Here is a 19,028-nt window from a genome sequence, read left to right as displayed (position 1 = left end):
ACCTTCACCAGGGCTTGCTGAAGATCATCCTCAGGTTCCTGGTGCTCCTGTCTGGCTGTTCTGGATGTGCAAGGATCACCTGGCACAGAGAGCAGCTTCCTTTGTGGGTGGGCTCAGAGCAGCCCCAGTGCTGAGCTCTGCTGTGTGTCCAGCTCAACCCCAGAGCTGCCCAGCCCCAGGCCATTTAAAGGGAGTCTCTGGCCTCAGGAAATCCCTCCTGGATGAAGGGATTGGTGAGTGAGGGCTCTCATGACCCTCAGCTGAGCAGGGCAGGGAGCTCCCAGCACAGCTGCAGTGGGAGGATGTGCCCAATGCAGGATGGGCTCAGTGCAGGGTGTCCCCAATGCAGGATGTGCCCAATGCAGGATGGGCTCAGTGCAGGGTGTCCCCAATGCAGGATGTGCCCAATGCAGGATGGGCTCAGTGCAGGATGTGCCCAATGCAGGATGGGCTCAGTGCAGGATGTGCCCAGTGCAGGATGTGCCCAATGCAGGATGGGCTCAGTGCAGGATGTTCCCAGTGCAGGATGTCCCCAGTGCAGGATGTCCCCAGTGCAGGATGTGCCCAATGCAGGATGGGCTCAGTGCAGGATGTCCCCAATGCAGGATGTGCCCAATGCAGGATGTCCCCAATGCAGGATGTCCCCAATGCAGGATGTCCCCAGTGCAGGATGTTCCCAGTGCAGGATGTGCCCAATGCAGGATGTGCCCAATGCAGGATGGGCTCAGTGCAGGATGTGCCCAATGCAGGATGTCCCCAGTGCAGGATGTCCCCAGTGCAGGATGTGCCCAGTGCAGGATGTCCCCAATGCAGGATGTCCCCAATGCAGGATGTCCCCAGTGCAGGATGTCCCCAGTGCAGGATGTCCCCAGTGCAGGATGTGCCCAGTGCAGGATGTCCCCAATGCAGGATGTCCCCAGTGCAGGATGTCCCCAGTGCAGGATGTCCCCAGTGCAGGATGTGCCCAATGCAGGATGTGCCCAGTGCAGGATGTGCCCAGTGCAGGATGTCCCCAATGCAGGATGTCCCCAGTGCAGGATGTCCCCAATGCAGGATGTCCCCAGTGCAGGATGTCCCCAATGCAGGATGTGCCCAATGCAGGATGTCCCCAATGCAGGATGTCCCCAATGCAGGATGTGCCCAGTGCAGGGTGTCCCCAGTGCAGGATGTCCCCATTGCAGGATGTGCCCAGTGCAGGTTTCCAACATGGGAAATGTTTGCCAGCACACCAAACGAAGGCCATGGCCGAGGCTGCAGTGGAGGATGCAGAGCTCCCCCTGAATTCCTGGCTGCCTCTGCCCTCTGCAGCTGCAGGGACACGAGGAAGGTGCAGCACAGATGGACCTGGGCAGGAAAACAGCTGGAGTGTTTAATCCACAGCAGGAGGCTGTGCTCGACCCTGGGTCAGCTGTGCCCATGGTAGACAACAAATGTGCCTCAGCCAAATTGTCCCTGTGTAATTGCCTGTGTGATCAGAAAGAAAGAGAAGTAGCTCAAGTAAACCTCAAATTCTGTGAGCTGTTGTCAGCATCTCACCATCAACACACTGCAGGTTGCAAAAACCAGGTCCTGGGTATTCCCTTTTCCATTACACTTTAATTACTTATTATTTCTACTGGTGTTGGTCAATTGGAAAAAACCCACAAAGGCAAAATGAGCACCACAAATTCTCTTCCAGCATCCTGAAGCGAGCCCTGAGTTTTGCTTTTGGCTGCAGGTCCCTCTCTCTGCAGGACACTCAGGTTTTGATGCCTCACATAGTGAGTGTCCACAAGAAATGAGTGAACCTCAGCAGGAAAGCAGTCCCTGTGCCCCTTGTGCAGTGAGGTTCAGCTGCAAAAGGCCCTTAGCTCATTTTGCTGATTATGGAGTTGTTTATATCCCTTTTCAGTAAAGTTTAAACCCCAAGCAGGCTGGAGTGGCTCACCATTAAGATTTCTCATAAATCATATTCGGGCAGTCCAGACTGCAGAAGCTGCAGTGGATGAACTGAGCTCTAGAGCAGAATTGCTTTAAAGCCTCACAGAATGAAAGCAGAGTAAGATGATTTCCCAAAAATCTGAAGAAACCACTGCAGGCTCCCTGGAGGGAGCAGGAATGGGGCTCAGAGCCTGCTCCTGTGCTTGGGCTGGGCAATCCTGCTGGTGCTGATCCCCTGCTGGTGCTGATCTTCATCCCCTGCTTGTGCTGATCCTCATCCTCTGCTGGCAGCTGCTCTGGATTATCTGGGCTGGCTCATGGCTGGGCCCAGGAACAAGTTCTTTTACTTTCCTCTCTTTACCTGGCAATAGGAGGGAGCCTAGGAACAGCCCCATTGGCTGGCAGCAGAGGTTTGGAGCTTGGCTGGCAGATGCTCCCACCCCTCCATGAAGCACTGGGATCCCTTGGAGAGGGATTTCCCTTTGTCCCAAGTGAGCCCACGGGGTCAGGAACACCAGGACCTCCAGCCCCTCAGTGGCTGGGTTGTTCACCCAAGGAAAGCAAAGCAAAGATCTTTGTGGCAGAGAAAAGGCTGCTCCCTGGAGAATTAGCTGCCAAAGGGACAGCGTGGGGCTGGTGCCATCCCCGGGGAACAGCTGCCCTGAGTGACTGCCCAGCCACGGGGCCTCACTGCTGGCACAGGTTTGGGGTGGTCTCTCTGTCAGAGAGCCTGTCCTGAGCACACCTGAGAGCAGAGGACGCCCCCTCACACCTGTCCTGCAGGATCCACCTTTGCTGTGCTCAGCACCCGCAGGGTTTGCCTGGATGGAAATTTCCCCTCCTGTGTCCACGGCTCCAGCTCTGTCCCCTTGTCACAGGACAAGGCACTGAGCTCTGATCCAATGATCTGATCTGTACCTATCCTCCAAACAGGAAAGAAGGGGCTGAAATGTGACTCCGGGCACCTGGCCAGCATCACCCACTCTGCAGAGCCAGAAATCTCCCAAAATAACCGTTCAGAGGTGGCACAGCCCCCCGGGACTGAGCCCCCTCCTTTGAAGCCCACGGTGGCCAGGCAGCCATCCTGACTCAGCCCTGCCTCGGGTTTTGCTGTGCCTCTGGGTGACTCAGGCCCTGGAGGAGAGCAGGGATGGCACAAGCAGGGGAGTGTTGAGCAGCAGCTCCATGTGGCAGCAGGGAGAGGAGGCGGATTTTACACACAGCCCTGGGGAGAGGAGAAAAGGGGGAGGCTGGAGTCAGCTGAAATGTTAACATGACAGTTCTCCTTCTGTTCCTGCTGGAGCAAGCCTGAGCCCGCACTGCCAGAGGATAATGTCACTTTGGCAATTGTTTTGTTACTATGAGCATATTGTGTGAATGGGAGCCACGGAGCACAGCAGGCCTGGGGTCCTGGGGCACCGGGGGGGCTGGGGAGGGCGTGCTGAGCCCCAGGACAGCACCACAGTGTCCCCACCAGAGCCCAGGGGCTGCCCCTGCACATCCCAGAACATCCATCCCTTCCTGAGCAGAACCTGGGATCACCTGCCACCACCCCTGGGGCTGCCCAGAACCGCAGCAAACCCAGATCCTGTCTCTGATAGAACCCCAGGGGAGCTGGGATCTGCCCCAGAACCGCAGCAAACCCAAACCCTGGTGTCTGATAAAGCCCCAGGGGAGGCAGGATCTGCCCCAGGACTGAAGCAAAGCTCAGCTCCAGGGCTGCTTTCCCCTGGGCTGCTGAACTGGGTGTCACACAAAGGTTTCCTGGTCCCCAGCATGGTCATTTTGTCTCTCCAGCTTGTGTTCTGTGGGGCTCTAATGCCCTGAATAAAATGCTTCCTGCTTGGAAAGCTGTGTGAGCAGTGCCAAGGAAATGGCAAGGCGTTCCACATAATTATGCTTTAGTAGAGCTTAATCAAAGAAGCCGTGGACTCTGCTAGCACCAGAGGCGTCCTGCAGATGTATTGATTTCCACTCTGAAAGCCATATCTGTGTGCTGGAGCATGTAGAGAAACAAAAAGCCAGGATTGTGAATCCTGGCTGGAAGACAGTTGGGATAAGCTTGATAAATCAATGTACAAATGGGCTCTTTTATTTTTCAGGGGAAAAAAAGAGTAAAGAATTGCTCTTACTCTCCCACCACCTGAGCTTCTTTCCTTCGGAGTAAACACACGTTTTTGTTTGAAGAATATTTTTCAGGATGGTAACTAGAGATGTTCTCTGTGATCGGGGAGGCTGAAATACTTTATTTATCCTCTGAAGCTGAAGCGCTTCAGCAATCCCTGAATATTCCTCACAGCCAGAGCTGGGAGTGACCAGCACTGCCAGGGCTACCAGGGCATGGCTGCATTTCTCATCTGGCTCAGGCTGCACTTCAGGGTACGACTGCCCAGACCCTGCAGCACTTCCCTTTTTCTGTCCAACTGCATTTGCTGCAGGCTGCAGAGAATGACCTGCATTTGCAGTGGTGAGTTCATGGACCTGCAGCAGCCCATGACAGGATACTCCTGGGACCAGCCCTGGGGTGGAAGGATTAGTCCCAGTGCTGCATCCAAAGCTCTTCTGGCTCCAAATGGGAACTGGAGCTGCCACTGGACACTGAGAGCCAGGACCTGCTCAAGCACAGTCCTCCAAACCTGCTCCTGCATTCCACCACCAGCGTTCACAAATCTGCACTGGGCTGAAAATTCTGATTCTCTCCTCATCTATAATTAAGGAGCAAGCAGCTCCCCTTGCTCAGGAAAGTGGCCAGAATGCTCTGAACCTGGGCATTTTCAATGCATTTGTTCTTATTTTTATTGCACTTCAAAATACCAGCTTCCACAGGGGAATGCTGTTCATCATCTGTGCTCTGTGCTGCTGGCTGCAGCTTACACTCTCGTGGTTATTTTAAAAAAAGAAATAGGAAAACTACAGCTAGATCCCACTTAAATAGTGGTGTTGCTTTATTGATTTGCCCCTCAGCAGAGCTGGGGCCACCTGCAGGCACCTGGGCAGGGAGCCCAGGGACCAGAGCTGGCCCTGGGGACTGTGGGCACAGAGCAGCAGCAGCAGCAGACACTGCAGATCCTTTATTCCTGCCTCAAAAGCTGATTTATTCTACTGGAAACGCTTGGGAGAATACAGCTCTTTCAACTGGAAATTTTTCCCAGCTGCTGGCTGAAAGCATTGGTGAAACTGAGGAGACTCAGAGCCCAGCCCTGGGCCCAGCTGGGACGAGGGACACGAGCACAGCCCCCAGCATGGGCTCGGGCACCTCTCCAGCAAGAAACAAACCCTGGCCAGCCCGTCCCTCCTCGCCTTTCCAGCTCTGCAAAGGCTTTGGGTTTGCACCCAAGGAAAACCATTCAGTCTCAGTGTCCAGCAGGCAGCCAAGCAGCTTCCCAGCTCTCCAAATCCAATCTGAGCACACAAACACACTCAGGTGGCCACAGCCTTCACTGGCAAAGAAAACATTTTCATGTCAATCCCCGTTCCTCAGAAAGTGCCTTCCAAACCCTGCAGTGTCCCCAGCCCAGCTGTGCTGCCAGGAACATCTGGCTGCCTCCAGCAGCTCCAACATCCCCTTCCCAGAGGCAAAGCAGAGCAGAAGCAGTGGTTCATTAGAAGAAACAATTGATATTTAGGTATGTGGCACATCCATTATGTGACTTGAAAGGTCACCCTTTAAAACGTCTGTGAAGAACCCGCAGAGGGAAGTCCCCACCTGGAATACCAATGGGGAGGAATTTCATCACCAGGAGTCTTTCATTTGAAAAGAACAAACAGAAAGCTTTGTGCTTCTCTTATCTCTAATCCTTACCTCTCTCCCCAGAGGTTTGCTCCAATTAGTTATTTCATATTAATCACGGTTAGTGCTGCTCATTTCCTGACACCCAGGAGCCATCCCAGCCCTGCCCTGGGCACAGGCACAGCCCGGCTGCCAGGACATCAAGGGCTGCTTTTTGTTTTTCCAAACTGCCTGCACACAGGGAGATCTATTTCTGTAATTGCAGGTGTAAATCTGCCCAGAGGCTCAGCTGTTGGGCCAGAATAGCTGGAGTCAGTGCAAATCTCCAGCATTTTTCAACTGGGGATTGTTCGATGCTGTGGCTTATGGGGATGGTTTTCTTATTTTAACATTTGATGGCTATCACATGCTAAAGCCACGTGAGCTGTAGATCATCATTTTGTGCGTAGAGTGGGCAGGGACTGATGAACTTTGTAAAATTAAGAATTGAAGATTAAAGATGAGTAGGGAAAAAAAAATTAGTCCTTCATGTAACACAAGAAAAAGGGACATAGCAATAGAATACTCCAGCAGTTCTAAACCAAAAAGAAATAGATGTAATTGATTTGGAGCTCATTGCCACAGAACGCTTTGAGAAAATGCCATGTGTGAGTGTGTGCAGAAAACAAGCAGGAAAACTCCAGGCAAAAACCGTGCTAATGGAGGCAGTGGGGGAGATGTGAGGTGTGGGAGTTGAGTGAGAACCTCCCTGGGACAGCAGAACCTTCACTGGGACAATTCCTGCTCCTCCCTGGGACAGTTCCTGCTCCCCCAGCTCCCATCCCACACGGGAACCCCATTTCCCCCCAGCTGGTTCCAGCAGTTTTGACACCATCACCCAGGTGGGCACCGAAGGAGTCAAAGCCAAGAGCTCCTTGGTGTTGGTGCCTCAGAACAGAGCAAATCAATCAGCCTGGGCCACCTCAGCACTTCATGGAGCTCCTCCCTCAGTGCCTGGGAGAGGAGCTGGCCCAAGGGCAGCCCCAGTGGCCCTGGGTCCCCACCTCCCTCGTTGTCCCCTGCCTGCTCACAGCCAGCCCAGCTCAGACTCTCACTGACGATTTTCTCTGCACGTTCTGACCCCGAGGTGAACACCACTAATCAAAGAGCTGCTGGGAGAGCCAGAAATGTGCTGTGGGTCAGAATGTACAGAATCTGCACGTTTCCTACCAATAAATATCTGCACCACGCTCGTCAGGTCAGTGCCAAAAGCCACAGTCAGCCCCAGTTCATCAAGTTTAACCTTTCCCAAGTTATTATTCCCATAATTACCTGGATTAGATAAGTGCACTGAACAGCCACAACAAACTGAAAGGAGGAGACAGGAGTGAGTGCTGAGCCCTGAGCACAGGAGCTCACCTGGATGGATGATGGATGGATGGATGGATGGATGGATGTTAGATGAATTATGGATGGATGGATGGATGGATGGATGGATGGATGGATGGATGGATGTTAGATGAATTATGGATGGATGGATGGATGGATGGATGGATGGATGGATGGATGGATGGATGGATGGATGGAGCAGATGCCCATGGTGCCCAGCCCGAGTTGCCTTGGCAGCTCTGGCACTGTGAGGAGCCCTGTGCCCAGCAGGGCTGAGCTGCTGCAAACAGCATCCACTGCTTTTCCAGTAGACTCGAGGATGTTACATTCTTGGTTGAGATACCAGCAAAAGAATCATCAAGGAACTGAAACCTGTCTTTCCCTGATTGATCTTTCCTGACCTTAAAAGCTTAGAAAAAGGTTCAGCCCTTGGCCAGTTTGGGGCAGCTGAGCCTGGGGTGCCTGAGCAGCACAGACTGACAGGTTTCTGCAAATACTCACAGGCAGAAGTGCAGCTTTGCATGGGCACCACAACAAGCTCTTCTCCTGGGAAACGTTCCCATGTTTATTTTACTCCTCCAAGTAAAAAATGTAAATGTTCTTTTTTTCCTCTACATCTTCTGTCTTTGCTTCTCTGTGTTTTGCAGAGCATTTGTCTCCCTGCTGGGCCCCATGGCAGCTCTGAGGTGTCCGTGTGGTGCAGCCTGTTCTCACAGGGTGCCAGTCCCAAAAGCAGCAGCCCTGGGGGGGCTGAGCTCCCACACACAGCCTGGGCAAGCTCCTGGTTTGGGAATGAGTGCCTGGTGCTGCCAGAGCACTCCCTGGCCATGGGCAGCCGAGAATACTGAGCCATTCCAGGCTGGAAAAGACCTTTGGGATGGAGCAGTCCAACCATGAGCCCAGCACTGCCAAGCCCATCCCTCCTCATCCTCCTCCCCAGCAGCAACCTCAGCTGCACATGCAGCTTTGGAACCCCAGAGTGGGCTGGTGCAGGGAGGAATTGTGTTGGAAACCCGTGAGAAGCACTCACCACTCATCTTCTGTCGTCACACTCCCCACCTTCCTTCCCATTGCCTCTTCTCCAGAAAAAAAAAAAAAAAGTGTCTTTAAGACTCCTTATCGGCCCACGAACGATGCTGAGATGGGAGAACCCCTCCGTGGTGCTCCTGCAGCCGCTGCTGGGCTTCCCCCCAGGCTGGCTCCGGGAGCAGCAGCTCCTGGGGGGCAGCCCCAGCCGGGGCCATGGGAGCTGCAGAGTGACAAAGGCACGGCCAGGCTCAGGGATCCAGCACCGGGCTCAGCCCCAGCATGTGGGAAAGACAAAACTTCTCAGCTGAGGAAAAACACCCCAAGCCCTCCTGGCTGGGCTGCAGGGGCTTTCCCTCTGCGGGAGGAGCAGGCACCTGCTCCCAGGTGAGCACAGCAGTGCCTGAGCCCTCACGGGGCAGCCAGAGCCCCCCTGGGCTGCTGGAACCCAGGGCTGGCACCAAGGAAATGCCAAACCCAGCCAGACCTCCCCAGTGCCCCCAGTGCCCCCAGTGCCCCCAGTGCCCCCAGGCTGCTGCTCCTGAACCAAACCAGAACCAATCTGCTCGGGACCTCACACCCACCATCGTTTTCTGGGTTTTGTTTTTTTTTTTTTTTTTTGGTTTTGTTTTCTCAAGAAAATCTTCAAAGGCTCCTACTTTCAATCCAGAATGAGCAAGAAAACTTTCTGATATCTCAAGGACATATGAGGAATGGGAAAACTGCAGCCCACAGGTCTGAGCCAGTGCTACTTTTCACTCTCTTGAAGCGTGACAAGAAACAGCTCCCAGTTTCTGGTTCTGAGGAAAAAATCGATTTTTATCTTTAGCAGCTTTCTGTGTGGCTGTGCTGAATAACACATGGCACAACTCGGCGTAGTTACCATATGGAAATGATGAATGAATATGAAATGGAAGGAGCAGCAAAAGCCATTTTCCCGTGGCCTTGAAATGCATTGGGAGCTCAGCTGGGAAGGTGAAGAGAGATCTCAGAGCCCAGCACAGCCTCAGCTCTGGGGCTCCAGTGGGGAGCACTGCCCTGCAGGGTCCCAAAGGGTTCTGCAGTTCTGGATTCTGTGCTTCTGTTCTGCTCCTGTAACAAAAGCTAAGGGCAGCACATAAATCAGGGGCTTTTTCTTTAGAGGATGAGGCTGCTTTGAAAGTTCAGGCACCAGTTAAATTAGAAGTTACTTCAGAAATCTTCGAGCAGGGTGAAGGAGTTTCCAAGTAGAGGATGATTTATTCATCATCTCCAAGGAGGGAGATGCTCCTCTCCTTCCCCCCAGGCTGCACAATCTGTCTCGACACTTGACCAGTCCAAAGCCCATTAGGTGCTTCATTATTGATACTGTAAATCGATTTAAGATTAAATTAATCATCCATGGAGATCCCTCAAAGCTCTGTCCTGGCTGAGCCCCTCCCAGCCCAGACACACAAATAAACAACGTGTAAATATTGTCATGTAATGCTTTGCTGTTTTTAATATGCAGAAATAATTGCACCCAAACCCTCATTCGGTGCCTGGGAGTATTTGGGGCCATTACACACAAAGCCTCATGGAACAGCTGCCATTATATTTGCTTATGTTCAGGAAATTTTTCCAAGAGGTTGGGGGTTGTTTTTGTGGCCATTTTTTCTACTCTGAAGCCATTATTTGCCCCCAGCTGAGATTAATAACAGCAGTTTATCACACCACATGCACTCATCAGCCTAGGGGAATACTCCCTGATTTGTTGGTTTTTCTCTTTCCTCCCATAAAATGCTTCATCAGTTCTGACAATGTAAAAAGTAGATCAGGAGTGAAAATTGCAGTTACCACATGATCACACTTCCCATTCTCCAGGATGAAGTCTGAGTATTGATTCCAGTTATTTTTGTGACAGAAGATTTGCTTGAACTCCTGCTCAAGTCAAAGGAAGGATCCCAGTGGACTCAGCCAGTGCAGGACTTAGGGAAGAACTTTCAGCAAACCTGCAAAACTAATTAATTTTTTAAGGTCAAGACTTTTTTTTCAACAGCAAATTGGCTTGTCAAGTGAATGCCCTTTTCCCACAGAAAGGGTTTCTGCAGGGGAGCACTTCCTTCCCTGCTGGAGGATGGCAGCCTGAGAACAGGAGACTTAGAGGCTGCAATGGAGCTGTGGCTGCTCCTGCTGGACAGCCCAAACCATCACATCCCAAATCACATCCCAAATCACATCCCAAATCCCATCCCAAATCCCATCCCAAATCACATCCCAAATCACATCCCATCCCAAATCACATCCCAAATCACATCCCATCCCAAATCACATCCCATCCCAAATCCCATCCCAAATCACATCCCAAATCCCATCCCAAATCACATCCCATCCCAAATCACATCCGAAATCACATCCCATCCCAAATCCCATCCCAAATCACATCCCATCCCAAATCACATCCCAAATCACATCCCAAATCACATCCCATCCCAAATCCCATCCCATCCCAAATCCCATCTCATCCTATCCTATCCCATGGGATGGACTGGGAGGGACTGGGAGGGCTGTATGAACACAGGGTGATGTGTGTTCTCCATGACGTGTGGCAGCGCCCCCCAAAGGCTGCTCTGTGCCAGGGCCCAGTCCGGCAGGAGAACGGAGCAATCCCAGAGCAATTCCAGGAGTTATTCCAGAGCAATTCCAGGAGTTATTCCAGGAGTTGAGCAATTCCAGAGCAATTCCAGAGTTATTCCAGAGCAATTCCAGGAGTTATTCCAGGAGTTATTCCAGAGCAATCCCAGAGCAATTCCAGAGCAATTCCAGAGCAATTCCAGGAGTTATTCCAGGAGTTATTCCAGAGCAATTCCAGAGCAATTCCAGGAGTTATTCCAGAGCAATTCCAGAGTTATTCCAGGAGCTGTTCCAGGAGCTGTTCCAGGAGCATCCCGGCTCCACGGCAGGGAGGAGGGGAGGGGAGTGCCTCCGGCAGAGCTGTGTTTTGTATTTTGGGATCACGAGTGGAAGGGGCAGGTCGGGAGAAGGCAGAAGTGACAGCCTCAGTGGCAAAGGACAAGCTGTGCAAGGACACAGACGGAGGAGGAAGGAGGAGAAATGGAAAGGAACAGCCAAGAGCAGCAGAGTGCCGGGGATGGGCATCCAGCCTGGGCCACCTGCACGTCCCCGGCCACCACCCTGGGCTCCTTCCCTGGTGGCTGAAAGTCTGGACTGCACCAGCTCCGTTCTTCTGCCACACACAGGAGACCCCGGTGACAACCTACACCTAAACTGCACCTGTTGATAATCCCAGCAGAATTCCTGTCACAATTATTGCTGCCAGCAGGTTGTCAATAACTTCACCCAAGAGCCGTCCCTGTCCCCACAGCCAGCAGTGTTTGTGCCCTGCACTTCCTCCAGCGTTGCCTCCTGCAGGTCTTTAATCAACAACTCCAGCTCCAGCAGACACTCCAGTAAAATAAAGGCACAAATAAATTCATTCTATCAAGGAAAAGTGATTCATAACCACTTTTTGTTTGTATGCACAATAGTAGAGGAAGATGAAACTCAGCTTTCTCCAAGTTTGGTTTTTTTTTTTTTTGCTAATATTATGAGACAAGTATATCAGTAGGTTCTTTCTGCACTGAAAGTACAAATATAGAATAACAAAAAAAATCTCTTCTGAGAGTTCTTGTTGGGATTTTAGTGAATTTTTTAAATCTCCATCTTTGAAATTATAAAAACCACATTTCATGTTATTCTTCAACTTGGAATGTTTTCAAGGGACCAGTTTCATTTTTCTGTATTTTCCACAGCCCATCAACAAAAGCCATCAGAGCAACAGCAAAGTTTTGTTCTGCATTTCAGAGAGACTAACTTTTAATCTCCATCGTGGCACTGATCTATGCCTCAGCAATTCACTTAATCCCCTGGTGTCTGTTTTCAGTCCTTTCAGTTGCTTACCTTGCCTGCTTAATATTAAAGTTTTCCAGATCAGGGAATATCACTTACAGGATTTCTGCAGCACCCAAAACATTGGGCCCCTAATCTACACACTAATACAAGGTAAATGGCTCATTTCCAGGTGGTTTTTTTACATTATTACAATGAAAAGAAGTTCTCAATTCTGAAAAGACAACTGGGCTGATTAAAGACCAACCCCTGGAGAAGGACAGGCTCAGTTCCATCTTCAAGGATGCATTTAGAAATGATAGCTCCATTCAGCAGCTGGGAAGAGACTGGAATCTATTATTCACCAATCAAGTTGTCATCACCTGGAAGATTAGATGGTGGCCCAGGAGACAGAGGCAGCAGAAGTTTATCAATTTCTCAAGAGTAAATAATAGAAAATTAAATGCAGCTTAAGGAGGGCTGGTCAGGGCAGTGGAGGGGAGGGACAAGGGAGCATCAGCAGGGGATGTGACACATGTGACACCCGGCGTGTCACAGCGAGCACGAGCTGCTCAAACACTCACAGGAAACTGGAAAAGCCAAGTGTGGATAAAATCCCCTGGGGTCAGAGTGAAGCCCATTGCCTGCCACAGCCCAAGGACAGTCCCTGGTGTCCCCTGTGAGGATGAGGCTGGTGGGGACCCGCAGGGAGCTCCTGCTCCCTCTGGGCTGGAGCACAGGAGATGCTGCTGGCGTTTGTGGGTGACAGCAGGCTGGCAGTGATTGTGAGAGCTCTGCAGGACGGCAGCAGAATTCCAAGTGCTCTTGATGCCGTGGGAGTGCTGAGAAATCAGGGAGATGAAGGCAGTTACAGAGAGGAGAAATCACTGCACAGGCAGGAAATGGAGAACATCTGGTGCAGCAGCAGGGTGGCAGGAAAGGCTCCTTTGGTGCCTGCATAGGAAACAGCAGCTCTGAAACAGAGCCTGGCCTGCACGGGAGCTGCCACAGCACAAGGAGCAGGACAGGGCTCTGGGGATCAGCCCGGGGCTGGGAACGAGCCCCTGCTCAGCTGGAACCCAGCAGGAACAGTCCCCGGTGCTGGCCGTGCCCCAGGACACCCCCCATGGACAGGGACATCCCCATGGCCAGGGACATCCCCCATGGCCAGGGACATCCCCCATGGACAGGGACATCCCCCATGGACAGGGACATCCCCATGGCCAGGGACATCCCCCCTGCCCCAGGACATCCCCCCTGCCCCAGGGGACACTCCCAGGCACTCTCACATCTTTCCTCCCAAGTCTCTCGGGCCACCCCTAAATCCCAATTGATGTCTCCTTCTCCCAGAGCAACCCCAGGCACCCTCATGAAACAGAGGAATGAAAGGATCAGAACACATTTTAAATGTCTGTTTCCAGCAAATATGTTACAAAACCATTTCAGATCCTTCACTCTGAGTGTCCCATTATCAAAACACAAGCAGCCATCTCTCAGCCCTTAATACAGTTGGAATTAACTCACCTGTCCTCTCTATTATTCTTGGTGACAAGTGAATGGTACAAATGCCCCTCAGCCCTGGGATAAATAACTTCCCACACAGATGAGGGGAGACCCTGCAGTGCTAACAAACATATCCACGAGAGGGAAATGGGTGTGCTAATCCATGAAGATTTAGGTGAAGGCAGAAGCCATCAATCTGTCAGGAGTTCACAGGTTGTGTTTCTCCCTGGGTTTCTGCAGAGATTCCTTCTTAAACTCTCCCCTCACTCCTCTGGAGATTGTGCAGGAATTGCAGCTGAAACACAATTTAAAATAAAAAATTAGAGCTCTACCAAAAAGGGGTCCATCCTCCAGGTGTGGAGGAATGCCTTGGCAAGGAATCAATCTTCTCTTTGAAATTTCTGCTTCCCTGATTAAGGAAGCCCTCACTGCATTTATGGCAGGGATAGAGGGGAAAGAAACAAAATCAACATTCCATAATAAAACCAAAATAAACAAACGGGGGCTTCACTGAACCTGTGCCCCGTGCACTGGTAACATTTGGGGCCGGTTTTTGCTCCTGGTTCATCACTTTATTTCCTCCTCGGCTCAGAGGGGTTGGGTTCTCCCCTATCCCACCCCAACACCTCGGGCGGTGTCACAGCAGGACCTGCCCCTCTCCATCACCTCGGGAATGGGAAACCACGAGCAGGTCCCAGCTCCAGCTCATCCCAGCCCAGCCCAGCCCAGCTCCCTGTGCCCAGCACAGGCTCAGCCCCCTGGGACCCTGGGGACAGCAGGGACAGCGCTGTCACCACACCCTGCTCCTCACCAGCTGAGATTCCAGAGACACAAACCAGCAGAAAGCAGCGGGAAGTTCCTTTAAAAGCTCGAAAAACAACCCCCCAATTTTTCCTCAGGCAACCTGTGCCACTTCCAAGCCTCACAGAAATTTCAAGACCCCAGCATTTCATTAAACTTCAAGTAGGGAAAATCTGTGCGCTCACACGGAGAAAAGATTGTTCCCTTTATTGTGCTGTGCTGCTCGGAATCCGCCTTTTCGGGGATGTTAAGTGATAATTCACACCATGCTGTCTTTAAGGAATGGGAGGAAACGCCTCCCGTCTCCACATCAATTAGAAGCATTCAAACCCTACAGAACAGGAGTTACTTGCTGAATTACGGCGGTGCAGCCCCGTCCTGTGCGCGGCTCAGTCGGGGCACGATCAGGGTTATGGGGTCACCCGTGGCAGATTGCTGCAGGGGATCCCGCAGCACCCCAACAGCCACGGCCAAGTCCCACGGCACTTGCAGGATTGACTGGAAACAATCCCACAATCCTAGAATTGTAGAACGGTTTGGGTTGGAAGGGACCCTAAATCCCATCCATCCCCCCCTGCCATGGCAGGGACCCCTCCCACTGCCCCAGGGTGCCCAAACCCCAATGTCCAGCCTGGCCTTGGACATTCCAGGGATCCAGGGGCAGCCCCAGCTGTGCCAGCCCTGCCCACCCTGCCAGGGAAGGATTCCTCCTCTAGGAAATGCTGGATCTCATCAGCTGTGACTCCTCCCTTCCAATGCACTCCAAAGTACAATCCAGTGACAGGCGACTTTCAAACATCTTCAAGGTGAGATGGGGTGGATGAAAACCCCTTTGTAATGGCATTAGATTGAAATATGTTCATATGAACATATTTTATATATAAATATATAAAATATATTATGTTATATATAAATATATAACATATTTCAGCATATGAAATATGTTCATATTCATGCCTCAAATGATCACTGTGAAATTCCCATTTCCAGCAGGCTGGGATCCCCTGGGCCATGTTTTCAGTTTAACAGGGATTTATTTGCAGGGTCCCCTGGTGTGTCCCAGCCTCTCTGTGCACTCATGGCCATGGCCAGCAGCTCCTGTGGGATCTCACAGGACACAGGGCAGGGGCTGCTCCTCCATCCTCCCCAACCACTGCAGCAACACAGCAAACCCCGGCAGGGACACAGGGACAGGGACAGGTAACACCAGATTCCCTGACAGATCTGCCTGCAGGACTGACCCACACCCGAGGCTGGCCAGGAACTCATCCTGTGGCTGCTGGGGATCCAGCAGTGCCACCCTCAGCACAAACAATTCCTCACACCAATGCCTGTGACACCTCTCACCAAGCCTGACCAGCCCCCAGCAGCTGAGTCTGCAAGAGCTGAACACATCAAAGACTGAAGTGCAACAGCCCCAGGCAGCAGAAAGCACAAACTCGCATCAGTGAATATTAATTCTACCTTAAAAAAATCAGAAAAATGGAAAAATAACAGCTGCACCTCGGTGAATGCTCTACAGTAACCCGAGGACTACACGGCCATGCCAGAACAGAGGGGGCACTGCTCTGGAGGGTGAGCTAAACGTGCCTGCACCTCCCTGGCCTTGGGCACTGCTGGGTTTGTGTTTCCTGCCTGTGTTTCCCACAGTGATGTACACGGGTTCGTCTCCTACAAATTTCAGAGTCCTTTCCTTTGTGACAACCTTGTGAATCACTTTTAGAGGCAGCCAACGACATGCAGAATGTTAAGACACGTAGAAGTTTTTGTCTAAAATATGGGCAGTGCATTCAGCTGCAGCTCTGAGATGTGTTTGCTCTTGCTCGGAATGGACAACAACACTCCCTGTACCAAACCCCTCCAGCACAAAACCTCTGATACACGGGGTGCCCAGGGAAGCTGGGGCTGCCCCTGGATCCCTGGCAGTGTCCCAGGCCAGGCTGGACATTGGGGCTGGGACACCCTGGGACAGTGGGAGGGGTCCCTGCCGTGGCAGGGGTGGGATTGAAGGTCACTCCCAACCCAAAGCATTCCATGATTCCGTGCTAATGGAGCAGGGAGTGAACTCCCCACGTGTCGGGGGCTCTGGGTGTCCCTGTTCAGTAGCAGAGGGACCCCCTCCTGCAGCACGGCTGGCTGGACACTCTGCAGGGGCTCTGCCCCGTCTGACCCCTGACTCACCTGCAGACGAGTTCTCTGCTCACCTTGCCCAGTGCTGGAGTGGTTCCACCCATTTTTGGGAGCAGGGCTCCCAGCCCAGCTGCAGGGGCCGTGTTTGAAGCGTGCACAGCCCCAGCTCCATCCCCTCCCTTCACTCGGGTTAATGAGCACAGTTCATCAGCCCCGTGCCTTTGACTCCTTCTCTCCTGAAGGGAAAATAATGCATTTAACATGTCAGATATTTAAAGGGCTCTTTCATGTGCAGCCTCAGTTCATCACTAATAAAACCCGTTTTACTCTGCTCTTCCATTCCCCGAGCATTCCATGCTGTATTGAATTTCAGACAGAGCTCCTTGCCACATTCCTTAGCAGAAAACAGACATCTGAGGACCCATTAAAGTCCTCCAGGCTTCCAGTTGCCCTCTGCCAGGTGCCATTAGACGAGAGCTGTGGTGAAGAGCAGCACCAAGCACAGGCAGAGCACCCTGAGGATGCCCCAGGCTGGAGCAGGGGCAGCCCCAACCCCCAGGCCATGAATTTCTGCCATCCCCTCCACAGGAGCTGTGCTCAGCAGCTGCCTCTCCCCAAACTCTGCTTTTCCAGGAGGGATTCATTGCAGAGATGAAAGCATCACTCACTGACTTTCACTCTTTGCCTCTGACAAGCTTTTTCACAAAGACACAAACTGGAGGCTGTTTGTCCTGAGCCAAATGAACGTCATTCATCACCTTTGGAGAGCCCCCATCACTGCACATTAATGCCTCCCAGAGCTTCTCGCTTGCAAATTCCTTTATAATACAAAGTTAAAGCCAACCTCTGAAATGCAAATAACCCAGCAACTTCCACAAGATGATTTATGCCATGCTATCGTTTTCATGAAAATAAATTAAAAGAAGAAAATGTAATTTAGGGTGAACTGCATTGTATATTAAAATAAAAGACTGACATTATGTCTGCAAAATGGAGCACGATGTGTCGCTGCCATTGCTGCTGGAGGTTTAACCTTCCCAAACGTGGAGGAAAGCATTCTGATTTATCTGCTCTGATTTTACATCCAACCCATTTGATGGCTTCGGGCACGTCCTGAAAGCTCCAGGATTTTGTTTTCTTCACGTCGGTGTCGTCCCAAGGGAGGGCAGGAAGTTTGATTTGTGAGCAGGAGAATGCAGGGCCAGCCCCTGTGAGATCCCAACCCCTGCTCGTGCCCTGGAGGAGGGACATGGTCCTGGCACAGCAGGGCCCAGGGGGGCCAGGGCATCACCAGGGGGGCCAGGGCACCCTCGGGGTCACCTGGGATGACACCAAGGCAGAGCCAGAGCCTGGGATCCTCCTGGGCCTGAGCTGCAGCTTCCCCAGAGCCATGGTCAGGGCAAAACCTGAGCCCAAACACTGCCATGAACCAGAAACACTGCCCTGAACCCCAAACACTGCCCCAAACACTGCCCTGAACCCCAAACACTGCCCTGAACCCCAAACACTGCCCCAAACACTGCCCTGAACCCTAAACACTGCCCCAAACCCCAAACACTGCCCTGAACCCTAAACATTGCCCCAAACACTGCCCCAAACACTGCCCCAAACCCCAAACACTGCCCTGAACCCTAAACACTGCCCTGAACCCTAAACACTGCCCTGAACCCTAAACACTGCCCCAAACACTGCCCCAAACCCCAAACACTGCCCTGAGCCCCAAACACTGCCCTGAACCCCAAACACTGCCCCGAACCCCAAACACTGCTCCAAACACTGCCCTGAACCCCAAACACTGCCCTGAACCCCAAACACTGCTCCAAACACTGCCCTGAACCCCAAACACTGCCCTGAACCCCAAACACTGCCCTGAACCCCAAACATTTCCCTGAGCCCAAACATTTCCCTGAGCCCCACTCCTGGGCTGGCAGCAGACACTGAGATCAAGGAGGGACACAAAAGCTGCCAGAAGCTAAACCTGATAAATGGCTTGTGCACAGAACTGGGGTGGGTTTTGTGGTCTCCACCCACATAAATCACCACCAGCAGCTTATAAAATCCCAGGATTGATCTACAAGGCTCTCCAAGCTTCATTTTAAATCACAAATTTCATGCAAGTAAAGATACAGGCCTTAGTTTTATTTTTATTACTACTAATAGCTGTAAGAAGGAGCTGTGCTATTAAAAAGCAACAGCTGCTTACAAATGAACAGATCTTTTCTAAATCAGGGTCATTTCTCCTGGAAATGGTAAGACCCTGTCAGGCAATCGTAATCCTGACAGAAAAACACTTCACCTTCACTGCTGGCCTCTAAGATAGTAAATCTGAGACAAACTGTCTGCTTCTTAAAATATAATTCCTCTTTACTAGAACTGATCTTCTAAAACAGGCTGGGGGATGTGGCTCCTCATTCCTTTTTTTCCTCTACATTTTCACTGGTAAAGTCTCAAATCTGCTCAGGGTTGTTTTGTTCAGCCCCCAGTACAGATGTTGTTGCAGAAAGGGGAAGCCTTCAAAGAGAAAAATATCACAGGCATCATCCAGGAACTGCAAACTCCCAAAGCTCCAGCCTGGATTCTGCCAGAGACAACGTGGCCTTGGGAAAAAACCACCTCTCCTCCCTGCAGGACCTCCATCTGCTGCTCACAAATAAAACGGGATTGTAAAAGTGCCCCCTCCCAAAGGGCAAGTAAACCCGGGAAG

The 19,028-nt window shown here is 51.7% G+C and overlaps 1 long non-coding RNA gene across 6 annotated transcripts in view; it reads right to left on the bottom strand.

The window, feature by feature from the left end:
• Positions 1-9,504: 9,504 nt before the first annotated feature.
• The window catches only part of LOC148221941 (uncharacterized), a 32,940-nt gene continuing 23,416 nt past the window's right edge, over positions 9,505-19,028 (bottom strand). For 4 of the 6 annotated variants that reach the window (XR_015807090.1, XR_015807089.1, XR_015807091.1 and 1 more), the window contains 3 exons: positions 16,399-16,560; positions 13,415-13,688; positions 10,440-12,844 (listed from right to left, as the gene is read on the bottom strand). This is a non-coding gene — a long non-coding RNA (uncharacterized LOC148221941). Of the gene's footprint in view, positions 10,023-10,439; positions 12,845-13,414; positions 13,689-16,398; positions 16,561-19,028 lie in introns of those variants that run through there. The other 2 variants (XR_015807092.1, XR_015807093.1) reach the window with 2 other exon arrangements.

This window comes from Sturnus vulgaris, chromosome 15 (genome assembly GCF_052056855.1).
Source record: "Sturnus vulgaris isolate bStuVul1 chromosome 15, bStuVul1.hap1, whole genome shotgun sequence".
Taxonomy (NCBI): Eukaryota; Metazoa; Chordata; class Aves; order Passeriformes; family Sturnidae; genus Sturnus; species Sturnus vulgaris.
Note: the sequence above shows the minus strand (reverse complement) of the source record. Positions and strands in the feature narration are given on the sequence as shown.